Source organism: Marmota marmota, unplaced genomic scaffold, assembly GCF_001458135.2.
Source record: "Marmota marmota marmota unplaced genomic scaffold, marMar, whole genome shotgun sequence".
NCBI classification, from domain to species: Eukaryota; Metazoa; Chordata; class Mammalia; order Rodentia; family Sciuridae; genus Marmota; species Marmota marmota.
This window is the reverse complement of record NW_025999990.1, coordinates 12,692,156-12,704,380: the sequence shown is the minus strand read 5'-3', so window position 1 is coordinate 12,704,380 and position 12,225 is coordinate 12,692,156. Positions and strand designations below refer to the sequence as shown.

The 12,225-nt window shown below is 39.1% G+C and overlaps 1 long non-coding RNA gene across 2 annotated transcripts in view; it reads right to left on the bottom strand.

Annotated features, from left to right (window-relative positions):
* LOC125617716 overlaps positions 1 to 7,318 on the bottom strand; it is a 48,249-nt gene extending 40,931 nt beyond the window's left edge. For both annotated transcript variants that reach the window (XR_007348806.1, XR_007348807.1), the window contains exon 1: positions 6,099 to 7,318. This is a non-coding gene — a long non-coding RNA (uncharacterized LOC125617716). The remainder of the gene's footprint in view (positions 1 to 6,098) is intronic.
* Positions 7,319 to 12,225: the final 4,907 nt, after the last annotated feature.

The following is a 12,225-nucleotide window of genomic DNA, read 5'->3' as shown; positions in this document are numbered from 1 at the left end:
CACGTACACATTGTGTAATGTTTAAATCAGGGTAAACAGATCTATCTCCTCAAACATTTATCATTTCTTTATGGTGAAAACATTAGGATCCATTTTTGCTTATTGCAGTACACAGTACATTAACGTTGTCTCTGGTCACCCTGCTGTGCAAAGGCACAACTTGATTCTAAAACAGAATGTGCTCGTTATTTGAGTCGAAATACTGTACTGGCCTTCTGTCAACCTTGCGGAAGACATAATACCTCCCATGTCTTAGGTGCTACTGTGAGGCAGATAAACCCTAATAGCTATAAAGGAATATTGTGACCCCTGCAAAATAACTCTCAGCAAAACCACCAGGAGTAGTCGGATTTCTAAGGACTTAGAAGACAAAGAGAGGGAAAGAAAGGAAGGGATGGAGGGAGTCCTATCTGGGAGGACCTTAGGTTCACGCTTACTCACTAAGGCCTAAGACCCGCCATCACAAGCATTCAGTATAACCAGTTGAAGTTGATTGTGGGTCTCATGGTGACAATGATGATGACAATGACAGCCACAATTTCTCTCACTCCCCAAGTGGAATAGCAACAGGAAAGTTATCATCTCCAGTCCGCAGACAAGGGATGAAGGGGTAGTTTACAGTTTTGACAGCAATCTCTTTCTGCCAGAGACATTATCATCTATAATCTGAAAGAAGAAATAAGTAACAGAATAAAACGTGGAAAAGCTCCAATGTTATCACTTTAAGACCTGGGAGTTGCCTTCATGGATCAATGCCCCCTCCCTGCCCACCCCTTCTCTTTGCTGACTGCTCACCACGGTTAAGCGGTTAAGCTGTGCACACTTGCCAGGCAGGTTGGCCTCTGTCTATCAGCAGAACATAGGTATGGTTTGATTTGCCACTTGGTGATTGCTCTACTCCCATCGGACTGTCGCTTTATCAAATTCAACCAAATGGAGCACTAACCTGTTGTATGTGAAGAACGAGAGCTTCCCATGCAAGGATTTTTTTTCAAGCAGTAGTATTGGTGCACATGGCCCTGCCTCCTGGTGAAGTGCGAGCAGCTCAGTTCACTAAGAGAAGAGCTGCTTCCTAAGTGGTATGTGTAGTGGGTGGAGCAGGGGTCAAGGGCAACAGACAGAGCAGAAAGGAAGGACAATGCCTCTGGTAATGCCAGTATCCTGTAAAAGCTGACAATTATGAAAATCAGCACTACATATAGGTGTTCAATAAAACATAAACAGCTATATTTACTCATAGCAAACATTTTATTCCTAATTGATTGGAGAGTATTTCCATAGCCACATGTTTTCACCTTTGCTTCAAATAAGAATCAGAAAATTTACTTCACCAGTCATTTGAGAATGACTTTCTAGCCATTGAGAAAGCTTAAATGACAAAGTGCTTCTCCTCCCCATAGAGCTAGCACAGCTAAATTCCCAGCCTTTACTCTTCCTTAAATGCAGTTGCTTTTGGTAGTTTCATGAGCATCCTCCAGTTATTCTAAAACTACATAACTTACAACAACTTTCACAAATATAACTCTGAATCAGTCCTCATGATGACTCTGAGCAAGGAGATTACCTGTTATTGTTTCCATTTTGAAAAGAGGAAACAGATTCAGAAAAGCCTGGTTACTTATTCACGTCTATCCAGTTCATAGCTGAGCCTCAAGTCCAGTGTTCTACATGGCACAGTATCTCCAAAGAGCCTCTCTAAAAACTATGTCTTAAAAAAATATGCAATCATACTGGCTTTTTTCTTCTTCTTCTTCTTCTTCTTTTTTTTTTTGAAAAAAAGAGAACGATTGAATTAGGCTTATTGGTAATATACTTAATCTCAAAAGCTGCTGTCCACCTCATTTTAATACTTCACCCCCATCCAGGATTTGCTCTTTCCTTTTCCAGTCAAAAATAAAATATTAGATGCAAGATATCTACACTATGAGGGGGACGTGGTACTTTCCCTTGGCAGGTGCATATCTTGCAGTACAGGTCAGTAAACCTCTTGGTCTTTACATAGAGGTTGCAAACTCCTCTCCACTCATTCTCTCCCCGCAATCAAAAACTATACTAAGGACTTTTTCTTGATAACTGTTATTGCATTTCTTCTCTGGTATGCTGTAACCCCACTCAACAACACACCTGCATGCTTTCCCACGTTTCTCTGTAGATCCAAGCCCTAGACATTCTCTAAAGGTTAACTCAGACTGACCTCATTTCAAGAAGATGCTATGATAACCATGGCAAGATTTGCTCTCTCTTCTGATTAAATGCTGAAAAGTTTAATGTCTGAACTTGATACCTCTAATCTTGTTGTCTATATTATTGTTTAATTTTTCATGTTTGACTAATCTCAAGGAGCATATGTTTCAAAGTAAAAAAAAAATACTTTATATTTGCTATTATACCATCTACCTCTCACATTGAGGATATAAGCAATGACCCAGAAGGTTATAATAAATACAGTTGGCCCTCCATATAAGTGAATTCAACCAGCCTTTGATAGAAAATTTTAAAATTGTGCCTGTACTAAACATGTAGGTTTATTTTCTTGTCACTATTCCCTGAATGATACAATAACTATTTACATATGACTTACCTTTTTGTAGGTATTATAAGTATTAAGGAGATGATTTAAACTATATAGGAGGATTTATGCATATTATATACAAATAGAATGCCATTCTATATAAGGGACTTGAGCATTCTCAGATTTAGGTGCCCACTGGGGTCCTGGAACCCACAGACATTGAGGAAAATTGTAATTGTTTAAGAAATGGATGGACTGATAACATACTTACACCTTCATTTTGGAGCATATATTTTTCCTCCACTCTTCTCTCCAAGGGTGTTTTTGAGGATATTTCCCTTCACTTTTAGTACCAAGGCTGGGTATGGTTTACCTGCATGTGGATTGACTTTGCTCGTAAAGTCACTGTGAATGGTGCAGCTTTTGAACATGTCTTTTAATGGAGTTTGCATCTTTAGCTTTAAATCTTACCCCCAGAGAATGCTATTCTGTGTAACAAACTCATCAAAACTCCTGTGGCTGAGCAGGAAGGTGGAGAGAATCTGAAGCAAGGTCCTTGGCCAGTTCTCACTTGCTTTTCTTGCCCCTGCCTACCCCTGGGAAGCCTAGGCCTTTGTAGGACACAACTTGATGACTCTGACCTCTTCTGTGTGCACTGGTCACTATAATCTGTGGCCCATTTTGAGAAAATACAGAAGAATCATGACCTATCAAATCCATTCTTGACTTTATTGAATCTTTATGGCTCTTTTGTCTTTGTCCCATTTTCCTTAACAATTAAAAAAAAATTTAGATGTTGATGGACCTTTATTTTATTCATTTTTTTATATGCGGTGCAGAGAATCGAACCCAGTGCCTCACACATGCTAGGCAAGTGGCTTACTTGGGATTGAGCCACAACCCCGCCCCATTCCTTAACAATTTTTGTATCTTATTTCATATTTTGTAAAGATTTGGAAGTTATGTCTGACATAAGGCATAGAAGAGGAAGATAAATGAATGGATGGATGGATGGATGGATGGATAGATGGATCGTTATGATACTACTTCTGGTGACAAAGTACGTAAGTACTTGTGAAAATTTATCAATAATCAACACTTACAAAAAATCATACAAACTTCTCTTAGACTGTTCCCACCATTCCCTCATGGTGCAACTGTGCCTCATCCCCCCTTGCACTGCACAGGGCAGGGCAGGGCCAATGAAATCCCCAGTACAAACCATGTCTAAGCAAATGCAAATGGGACCTCAAACAAAGCAGCATTGAAATATTTCCTCCTAATAACTATTGTCAAAAAGCTCAAATCCTTGAATGCTCTGTGGAGTATTATGGCCAAAATTTTTCAAACTGAGAAATTAGTCTACTTGATGACAGAAATCAGCTCTCCCGTGTGTTCTAATAAAGGGAAGTAGGAAAATGGTAACCAAATCAGTAGTAGACATCCCCATTTCTTTCAATTTCTTCTCATAGAGCAGTATTTCTCAGCAAAATCACATCCTTGATAAGCTTCTTTCACCTTCATATTAACAATGGCTGCCGTGGGATGTATCAGCCTGCCCTATTACAGTTGCTTACCCTGTCAGTTTGTTGAGATCTTGGCACCTAAACTTCTCCAGACTCACTTGCTGATGACTATAGAAAGTTCAGGATCAATGGCTTTCAATGGTTCTTACATGAGTGAGTAGAAATGCCGATTAAAGACTGGTAATGGAATGGCACACTTGCCTGTGGATCTCAAAGCAATTTACCAAGCATCATTATATGATCTTAGAATGTCAAGGGCAAGTGATTGTGTCCGCATTTGCTCCTGGCGCTGCGAAACCCAGGGCCCATTTCTCTTATTGCTTTATGCCCCACCAAGCTGATGATAACCCTGGGAACTCTTCAGAAATCAGCGGGGAGGCTGGTGGAAACTCTGCACGGCAGGGGGTTAGAGGTTAAGCCTGCCGCTCAGTTGTCCCACCAGGAATCACACAGCAGATTGGTTACTTCCAGAGATTAGCTCCTTCCCGTTGAACTAATGGATATCCTTTTAGGTCCAACCAGTGTTCCACATTTTGAAGCTTCTGACCCAGATCCTCCACTGGGAGTCTTGGCTCTACTGCCAAAGAGGTGAACTTGGGAGGGACATGGTGGATTCCCCCCATTGGTGCAGGAAAACAAATATCTCCTTCTCCCAAACACTAAGGCCAAACCTTTCCCTTTCACTTTCCACATACACCTTTTCGGTTGCCTTTTTCTTCAATAGCATTTATTAGGTATTTTCTTTCTGAATATAAAAGTGATTATCAGCGTAGAAATGTTTGAAAATACACAAAAGCACAAAGACAGAAACATTTAAATCATGCATGATTCTACCACTTAACATTCTTTTTCTTCCAGTTCTTTTTCTATACAGGTTGCATATACACATACAACACAACATGTGAGAGATCAAGTCATAGGCATTACATATATTATTTGGGATTTTTGCATATGTCATGAATAGTTTTGTAGGTAAATAGTCTTTACAGCACGATTTCTAAAGATTTCATAACAGTTTGTATTGAGTCATCTTTTAATTTGTTAAATCATTTTAGCCCTGAAATTTGAGTCGATTACAAGTTTTTACTAATACAAATAGTGCTGTATGAATACCATTGTATGAAAGTTGTTATATACATATGTCTCTGATTCTTTTCTTTGGTTCTCAAGGAATTGATGGATAAAAAGCCATAAACATTTTAAAGTTCTTCAATATACATCTTCTAGTTACCCTCCAAGACAGTACCAAGTGACACTCAGATCAATAAAGCATTAGAATTTCCAAAATATTCTTTTGTAATGTTTTTTCCCACTCAGGTTTGCTCTTAGGTTCATTTAATATGGTTTTTCCTGGATAGAAATATTGCCAGTGGTAGGATGAGGTATTTAGAACACAGCATGATTTCCACCAAGTCCCCAAGCCCCTAAAGCACTTGTTGAGATGTGGGGGTGGGAATTGGGGAGACATGCTTTGACCCTGCTCTCAAACAAAAAGAGCTCCCAGCCAGGTCTTACCCCACAATTTCCTACATTCAAGAAACAATGGAACACAAACCAGTTTGTTCTGCATATAAAGAATCAAGTCAGATGAATAATCTCTACAAAACTAACTTGAAATATTTTTCCCTGGCTAATGAAGAGAACAACTTTTTTATTTTTCAACCTGTGTTAATGGCTTCAAGTTTCTATTTTTCTCAAACTGTCAAGAAAAGGATTCATTATTCTTTGCACATATACTTCTACATTTTGCTGTGAAAGTCAATATTTATTGCACTTTTTTCTGCATTTCTTAATGGAACATGTGTGTGATTATTGAATAAACATGAATGTATTGAGTTTTGCAACACTTCTACTCCTATAATTTGTTAGGATTTTTTTCACTCCTCTAACTCAAAACAGATTTATTTTTCTAATAAGATTTTGCAAGTTCTTCGTCCACAGTATCCACTAGATTTATTTCATTTTCAAAATATAAACTGCTGCACCTGGGCAGCAATTTTTTGATCACCTCAAATGGTTTATAATGGTTTCTAAGGTAGAGCAATAGCATGCATACTCACCAGATGTACTTCAGTTCTTGCATGACATTCTGCTTCAATATTTTTTGGTCTGCTTATTCCATCTCACTCTCCCTGACCACGTTCTCAGGCTTTATTTTATCCTCATTTGCACATCATGCAAGAGAGCATTTCAGCTGAATAAAGTCTCCTTTGCAAGATTTTTTAGAGATGGAAGATCTAATAAATTTCTGATAAGAAAGTTTATTATTGTTAGTGTAATTATTATTTAGCATGGGCAAAGCATTTCTATGTTACTCCCAGCTTTAAAGAACCCTTAGATAGTATTATCTTCTCTCCTAAGGCATCCTGGCAGGATTCTTCAATCATTTTCTCTACATGAATTCACAGGCCCAATAATTAGGAATTCAGAGAACAGTAAAGGAAATTTTAATTTTGGATTTTACAAATGTTGTAATGGTTAGTCTAGCACATTTACAATTTTTTTTCCTAATGAGCTCAAAATATGTCGCAAATTATCAACAAGATTTTCCTTAACACAACGTAGCATAACTAATCTCAGTGAAAATACAAAATGAAATAACAAACATAAGTTTCTTCTGATTATGATTTGTACTATTGTGACTATTGTCTTGGAAGTTTCTACTTGATTTTGCTTTTGGTCAAATGAACACATAGTTTCTTTGTGATCCATCAGTGGACCGTGGAACAGATCTTCTGTGCTCATTAAGAAGATTCCAATTCCAAATCAGAAATTTTACCTGGGATAATTTTTTTCCTTGAATTTTGTAATTTAAAAAAATATATACAGTTGAACTGAGTGTTTTGTTTGTTTTTACATTTGAAAAATGTCCCAAGTCTACAAGATTTTGTTAATAAAATAGATTCCTTCCAGACTTTTCCTATATTTCATCATAGTAAGACAAATCCATAGAAGTAAAGGCAGATGTTTGCAATCCAAGAGGCCTTGAAAATTTACAGATTGGTTGCTATTTTCATTTTTTTTTCTTTACCAAAATCATGGTGTTTTTAAGCTTGGACATTAGCCTGGAATTAAGCAACCTTCTTCATAGTGATCAATATTTGTGGAGTATTACCATTAATAACCCAACACTCACCCACCTCCGAAAAAAAAACACCACATAGCTTTTTACAAAAGAAGTCAATATGTGTTCTTTACTCCTCTATGCTAAGTACAAAGTTAATTTTATTATTTCAGCCATGATCTCTCCCATGAGGTCAGATTAACAACCCCCATGATAATCAACCCCCCAAGACATCACCATTTGGATGATCAATAAGCAACTCAAACTTAATAAACCCTCATAAAATGTGCTCTTGATGTACCCCTTTCCTCAATCTCTCTTCTAGACTTTCCCATCTCATAAAATAACACAACTACCTACTCAAATTAAAACCTGCCCTCTTTGATTATCCTTTCCTTCTCCCCAACATCCAATTCAAACCCAGTCCTGTTGACATCAACTTCAAAAATAAGCCAAGTCCATCACCTTCTTTCCATACCAACTGGTATCATTGTGGCCCAAGCTCCATTGTCCTTCTCCTGAAATTCAGGAGCTTGTCCCTAGACTTCTCTGTTTCTACCTTTGGGCCACTACAACGAGTTCACTACAAAGCAAAATGTAACCCAGAATGTGATAACTCCCTTCACACTCAGAACTTGAGGTTTTACATGGCCTGCAAGGCCTTACTTCAGAGACCCTGTCCCTCCTGTAAAAGCATTTCATACCATTGTCCCCTCTCCTTCTGTGACCTGGACTTCCTGGTCTTTTTTCCTCGAATGTACCAAGCACAGTCCTCTCTCTTGGGTTTTGTCCTTTTTTCTCTATATGGAACTCTCTCCTCTGACCCTTGTATAACTAACATCTCCTCAGTGAGGTCTCAGCCCAAATATCATGTCCTTAGACAGGTGACATTCGACCACTCCTATTCTGTCTCTCTCACATTTCTCTGCTTATTTTATTTCCAGAAATTATTTCTCTTTCAATTTCTATTCTTATTTGTCTACTTTTTAGTGGCCTAGTCCACTGCCTAGAATAGAAGCCCCTTGGGAGAAGAAAGCTTGTGTCTCTGAATCACCTCCGTAACCACAATGTCAATATTCACATGGTAGGTGTTTAACAAATGCTCACTGAATTAAAAAATTTCTCAACAGTCAGACAATTAAACTCATTGGCCATTCAAGGCTCCTCACGATCCTACCCAAACCTGTAATTGTAGCCTATCTCCCAATATTACAAGCCATATCAGACTAGTCGTTATTTCTTAAACACACAAATTTCATGACCCTGTGCCTTTTATCAGAGCATTAGTGTATTCTCAAATGTCCTTTCTTGCCTTTACCTGACACCTATCCCCAGTTCCACTGGTTAAACTCTACTCAGTGCTCAGGACCCAACTTAAACATCACCTACCCATAACCCTTTGTCTCTCTATTGCAGGGTCCTGGGTGCAGTTCTCACTCCCAATTAGGTGTGTCTGTCTCTTGCTTCCCCAAGATGTGCTATGTTCTTGGAAAGCAGAAACTTAGTCATTCCCACATCTTTCACAGAACACAGTCTAGACCATAGTAAGGACTCCATAAATGCTTTTTGGCTTGAACTGAATTGAATTGAACTGAACCAACTATAAAAAAGATGACTCAGAAACTAAACTCTGTGTCTCCAATCAGAAGCTTTTTAACGCTCAGTTGATTGTGAAATGCGTGGCTCTTTCATTTAATGGGGAGAGGGAGTGGATTTCTGTGTGCTGAGAAATTTTCTCTGGGTTTGCTCTGCCTATTGCAAAGAGGGACATGATCGGAAATCATTGACCTTGTGTTCCCTGTATCTCTGTCTTAAATCACCAGCTGCTTGTTGAGCCTTTATCCCTAGGTTTGGCGGAGGCGAGCTTGCTTCTCTCACATGTGTTTTTCCTTCAGAGTGTTGATATTGGGCTGTATCCTATACGATAACAAAATACCAGATTTCTCGGGTCATCAGTTTAATGCAGCTGTGGTTGGTTGAAGTTCATGAAAGTCACTACTTGTCATCTGTTTATATTATGCCCTAGTAAATGGAGTGGGGGGTTGTTTTGTTTTGTTTTGTTTTTGCTAGAGAGTCAGAAAATTCATGGCTGGATTCGTAGCCCCCCCCCACACACACACACACATTTCTTGTTAATTGGCATGAGAATGGGGGGTTTGGGGGGGGAAAGAAGCATCCTGTGTATGCTCAGCAGAGCCTCTAATAATGTGGAGGGGAAACAGGCTTCAGTGGTTTCTCCTTGAGTGAATCCCTATTGTTCCATTGCACTCAGGGAAAAATCTGTAGTGCAGGAGAATGGGACATCATATCCTCAGATAAGCCAGACTGGAAAAGATGTATCTAGAGGGCCCAGGAGCACCTTCAGAATGCCAGGGAGTGAACTGGATGTATGCAGACATCTCTGGAACTTTAAAAGGCAGGGTTGAGCCCTAACTGAAGCAAGTCGACCATACAGCACAGGTACATAAAATGCAGTGAGTTTGGGACAGCCCCTTGACAGCTAAATTATTGCCAAGAAACATTCCCTCCTCAGCCCTGGTCCATAAGTTTGTTCCTATATAGAGGTCGTTCTTGAGATGTCCACATGAGTGAGGTGAGTGAGTCCTGATACCATGTGGTGGCAGTTCTCTGGGGACTTTTCATGGGATCAGGTAGAGAATGCCTAAAACTGGTCAGAGAAAGCCTTGCTTCTTCTTCTCCTTCTTCATCCCTTTTGATAACTTCCCTACTCTTCAGTACCTGACAGCATCCTTCCTCTTGCCTCCTCTCCCCAAAGACAGAGAAGTCACTATCCCAAAGGAAACCCAAGGTCTAAGCAATGTGCCTGAAGGAGACCGAAATAAAGCTCCAGTTCCACATGGCCACTAAGCTTGCAGCAGGAGAAAGAAAGGGAAGGCTGATTTGGGACGAACTGACAGCAATTTCTTCAAATCAGTTTGATTCAATTCCATTTAATCAATGGTTAGGATGGTAGAAGTATAAGTAGGAGCATCAAAGCTGAACAGGTAGATCATTGCTCTTCAGGGTGATATGGCTACTAAAAGGTTCATCAGATGCTGGAGATAAAAACAGCATCCATGTGCAGATCTATGTGAACGATGCTGGTGAGGATGAGCAGGAAAAGAGGGTGGTGCCACTCCTCAGAGTCCAAATGTGGCCTTTGCTAATGGGGTCTCCCCTATCTGATCCCACCTCAGAGGTATCAAGGTGGGCTCGATCTCCTGATTCTTTGTGAAGTCCCAACAGGCCAGGAGACATGTAAACATAGTTTATTTTCTTAAATGTTGCATGTAAATTAAGCATGGAATGTATATCAGAGGTCAGTACCTGTGATTACACTGAGTCTTCTCTACTTTTCTTTGTGGCAATGAATTCTGGAGTGTGTTTCCATGACTTTATGTCAACAGAGAGATGTCTGATGGTTGGGGATTTACCTCAGTTCAAACAAAGCAAAGAAGCCCATTGGGAAGTTTCCTTCCAGAAATCCTTAGAAGAACTCCTCCCTTCCCAGAACCTACTGAGGTGTCTATCGCAGAGGACAAGAGACACATGCTTTAAGACACAGTATCTTACACTGGTGGATAAAGAAGCCTTTCTAGGTGTGTTTTGTGCATATATACGTGTGTTTGAGTGTGTGGGAAAGTGTTTATTGATTTAAAGAATACCTGCTGGGTTGCAAGCTTCACAGAGAGAGAAAAGTAAACAAGAAATAAAAAATAATAATCAAGTATGTTGACATAGGATCTTACCACCCACCCTGCTGAGTCTTTAGAAGAATTTAAAAGCATGCTCTTCCAAGAACAATTTTCAGGGCTGATATATTGTCCTTAGGACACCAAATATTCTCAAGACAAATTCTAGATGCTTGTATCTTGCAAATCATTTTATAGCAAATGATTTAATATCATTTTCCCATTACATAGATCAAAACTACTGTGCTTCACTCAGCTCCATCAAAATTCTTTTTAAAATTCTTGGAAGAGCTGCAAGAGAATCCCCCCATGGTCATAGGCTTGCCTCTTCATCTCCTAGAAATTCCTACTGAAGTAAAATGTCTATTTTATCCCAGGGAGATAGAACAGTCTCAGAAATGAGCAAAGAAATATATACATAAACAGGCTAGATTACACAACAAGAGATATTAGAAAGCAAACTAGACTCCTTGGAGTTCCAAATCAAATGCAGTGAAAGTGACATAAAGTCTGCTGCTAGGTTCGATTCCCTTAAAACATCAAAATTATATTTGGAGGAGGCAGGTGTGGTTAAGTGGGTCACATTCATTTTGATCCAGAAATTACAATGTTCAGATGAAGAGAGTGATATGTGCCTGCACTCTGGTTGGCTCATCACACCTGGAACTGGGTTCAATTCTGAGGGCTCTATTTTGAGGAGATTAGCCAGAATGTCTCCAGAGTCAGAAACTATAGTGGTGAGTAATTCAGGAATTATTTCATGGAAAGTACAGTTAAGAAAACTGTAAGAATAAATCTGGAGAAAAAGAGAACAGGAAAGGCAGCAAAGTATGAAAAACAAAAATGCCAAAATTCTGAAAGTTTTTCACACTGCATTTTTTGTATTTTCCAAAGAGTGCTAGGAAGTTCTCTGTAGCTTCTTCTATTTAAAATGCTTTACCATTCCCTTTCTCTTGTCTGTTGATCCCTCTAGAAACAGCTCAGAGTCACCTCTCCAGAAAACCTTATAAGAGTTCCTGCTCACTTATTCTCTTCCTTCCAGAAGCAGAATGCTATGCATTCCTCCTCTCTGCACCCTGTTATCCATAAAACACTTTCTTGTTGTAGTAAAATCTTGTTTTCCAATGTCCATCACTCTTCCCTATCCCATTAAGTCAATGACTTTATGTGGGTCCTACATTTCTTTCATTAATTTTTTAAGCTTGCTTTGCTAAGTATCTACTATATCCTAAACATTGTGTTAAGAACTAAGGATAATTTCTTTCGTCTGTCTAATTGCTCTGGCCAGTGTTTCGAGAACTATGTTGAACAGAAGTGGAGAGAGAGGGCATCCCTGTCTTGTTCCAGATTTTAGAGGGAATGCCTTCAGTTTTTCTCCATTCAGAATGATGCTAGCCTGAGGCTTAGCATAGATTGCTTTTACAATATTGA